This window comes from Monodon monoceros, unplaced genomic scaffold (assembly GCF_005190385.1).
Source record: "Monodon monoceros isolate NGI ecotype Baffin Bay Population unplaced genomic scaffold, NGI_Narwhal_1 Super_Scaffold_7, whole genome shotgun sequence".
Classification (NCBI taxonomy): Eukaryota; Metazoa; Chordata; class Mammalia; order Artiodactyla; family Monodontidae; genus Monodon; species Monodon monoceros.
The window spans coordinates 73,448,938-73,452,552 of NW_021703784.1; the positions used below are offsets into that span (position 1 = coordinate 73,448,938).

General features: G+C 40.9%; 1 pseudogene; it reads left to right on the forward strand.

The window, feature by feature from the left end:
- The first annotated feature begins 2,153 nt into the window (after positions 1-2,153).
- Positions 2,154-3,138, forward strand: LOC114887728 (annotated as a pseudogene).
- Positions 3,139-3,615: the final 477 nt, after the last annotated feature.

Below are 3,615 nucleotides of genomic sequence, written 5' to 3' on the forward strand. Positions count from 1 at the left end.
CCAGCCATTACACAATTGTGATGAGGAATGAGAAAAGGGATTGAGGACTATTAGATTCTATTGAGACGTCAGAGAATGCCTCCCTGAAGAAATGACACTTAAGCCGAGACACAAATATTTAGAAGGAGTTAGTCAAGTAAAAAGTGGGAGGGGAAGTGAGCTTTCCAGGTGGACAGACCTACCCAATAAAAATAAATAAATAAAAAAAGAAGAAACCAAGACTTACTGACTTATTAATAACAACTGGACTATACTAAGTCCTTTATAAGGCTTATCTCTTTTAATCTACATAGAAACTCTTTAAGGTAGATATTATTATTTATCCTTATTTCACTCATGCAGAAACTGAAACTGGGTATAGTTAAGTAATGTAACAAAAGCCACAATCCAGTAATGGTGGGACAGGGCCTGGACTTAAGCAGTCAGGCTAGAATTTATGTTCTTGATTACAATTTGTTGTAAATGGGAAGGAGCCTTGTACATACTTGTCGTGTGTTGAACAGTGTTTCCACAAAACTCGTCTACCCAAACTTTGGAAGGTGACCTTATTTGGGCCTTGAGATGAAATCATTGTGTGTTGAACAGTGTTTCCACAAAACCTGTCTACCCAAACTTTGGAAGGTGACCTTATTTGGGCCTTGAGATGAAATCATTCTGGATTTGGGGTGAACCCTAAATCCAATGACTGAGTTTTTTGTAGTAAGAGAGGACACGGAGACACAGAGAAGAAAGCAATGTAAAGATACAGGCAGAGATTTGAGGGACACATCTACACACTAAGGAACTATAAAAATTGCCACCAAACACTAGAAACTAGGAGAAATATGGGACAATTTCCCCCTCACAGAAGGAACCAATCCTGCTGACACCTTGAGTTTGGACTGCTAGCCTCCTCCACTGTGAGAGGGTCAGTTTCCGTTACTTTAAGCCACCCAGTATGTGGTAACCTGTTATGGCAGCCCTAGGGAAATAATACAGTACACTTTGACACAGGGGAGCCTAGTAATAAAGTTTAGGAGGATTTATTTATTTATTCAACTTTATTCACTGTTTATACTGTTTGTCAGATATTTTGACAAGAGTTATGAAAAATGCACATGATGCAAATATAGAATCCACCTTCAAAGACTGCAAGGCAGAAACTAATAAGTGTCATATAAAGGTATAGATTAATAATAATAATCACTCTCACGTATTAAATATTTATATGACAGGCACTGTGAGTGATGGCTTACTATTTAATTTAGTATGCAAAAGGTAGATATAACTTATTACATTTAACAGATAAAGAAACTGAAGCATGACGAAGTCTAATTACCTTCTTCAAGGTTGTACATTTCTGCCAATGTCAAGGCTGGATCTCAATTTCCAGTGAGATGATAAAGGAAGGAACTCAGTTAAAGAGAATACGTTTGATCTGGGTCTTGAATGATGAATAATGTTGGGCATTGATGAGCGAAAGGCAAGGAAAAAGGATGTTATGGGTGAGAGTAACAGTGAACATAAAGGCAGAAAAACAGAGAATGGGGCTTTTGTTAGCGATAGAGTGCTCCAATTTGTTGAAATGTGTAGTACACTAAAAAAGAAACATGGGAAACTGATTTGGAATGGTAGATTCAGACCAGTTGTTGACCCTTGAACAACTGTCAGGAAGAACTGGGAAATTATTCTTTGAAGAGATTGAAGTTCAGAAAGATTGTGTTAAAGCAAGTAGAATGATCCGATTGTTGGCTTCAGGGAGATGAATCCCACCGGAGTGTGAAAAATGGACTGGAGACTGGCACAGACTGGTAAGCAAAGATCCATTTAGGAGCCAAATGTCTAAGAGAGAGGGGCAAAAGCCATTCACATTCCTCGGAAAACAAATCGTAGTCCAAACCCCACCTGCTCGGTGCTTTGTGACCACCTAGAGGGGTGGGATAGGGAGGGTGGGAGGGAGACGCAAGAGTGAGGAGATATGGGGATATATGTTTATGTATAGCTGATTCACTTTTTTATAAAACAGAAACTAACCATTGTAAAGCAATTATACTCCAATAAAGATGTTAAAACAAAACAAAACAAAACCTGTTGAGCCTTTCTGTGCTACCCAAGCAGGGATTCATATGAAAATGTCCTGGTTTTACATCATAACTTAAAGGAAAACTTTCACAATGTCTGGAGCCCTTGCTATCCTGCAAATAAAGGAGGAGGATGTCCTCAAATTTCTTGCATCAGGAATGTACTTAGGTGGCACCAGTGTTGACTTCCATATAAATATACATCTACAAAGGAAACAGGTGATGACATCTACATCATAAATCTGAAGAGGACCTGGGGGAATCTTTTTCTGATGGCTTGTACCATTGTTGCCATTGAAAATCTGGCTGATACCAGTGTCATATCCTCCAGGAACACTAGCCACAGGGCTGGGCTGAAGTTTGCTGCTGCTACCAGAGCCATTTTTATTGCTGGCCACTTTGCTTCTGGAACCTTCTTTAATCAGATCCAAGGAGCCTTCCAGGAACCACGTCTTCTGGTGGTTATTGACCCCAGGGCTGATCACTAGCCTCTTACAGAACTGTCTTATGCTAACCTGTCTGCCATGGCTCTGTGTAACATATTCTCTGCACTATGTGGACATGCCATCCTCTGCAACGACAGTGGGTTGGACGTGGTGGACACTGGCGCAGGAAGTTCTGTGCATGTGTGGTACCACGTGAGCACCCATGAGAGGTCATGCCTTATCTCTATTTGTACAGAATGCTGAAGAGATTGAAAAGGAAGTGTAGGCTGCTGCTGGAAAGGATGTGACCCAGGAGGAATTTCAGGGTGAGAGTAACAGTGAACATAAAGGCAGAAAAACAGAGAATGGGGCTTTTGTTAGCAATAGAGTGCTCCAATTTGTTGGAATGTGTAGTACACTAAAAAAGAAACACTCTGTTTATAAGCGTGTTTATAACACTCCAGCCGCTGAATTTACTGCCACTCCATCTGAGGTTACAGACCCTGCATCTGAAGGTACAGGTGCCCTCTGTGCCTATTCACCAGTTCGCTAGGGAAGACTGCAGGGCTCAGCCTGCCACTGGGGACTGGTCTGCAGCTCCCACTGGTCAGGACACTGAATTGGTAGGAGGAATGACCACTAAGTGGTCTTAAGCTGTTCATCCATGGGCTCCTCCACAGAAAAATGGAATACGATTGACTGAAAATAAACATCAGTTTCTTTAAAATAAACATACAACAACAAAAAACTAGGACCAGATTCTCCCCTAGAGCATCTAGAAGAATGCAGCCCTGCTGGCATCTTGATTTTAGCTTCATGAGAACTGTGTCCAACTTCTAACCTACAGAACTCAAAGAAAATATATTTGTGTTGTTTTAAGCCACTAAGCTTGTGTTCATTTGTTACAACAGCAACAGGAAACTAAAACAGATAAGCAGGAGAAAAGATATTTTTAGGTAGTATTAAGATCTAGAACAAAGAAAAAATTTTAAAGGATAGTATGATAGTGAGCCAATGAAAAGTCCCTCACACTTGGCCTGTGTTCGTGTGTATAGAGCAAGAATGAGAACCATTAAGATGGAGATGGAGGGCTTCCCTGGTGGCGCAGTGGTTGAGATCCGCCTGCCGAT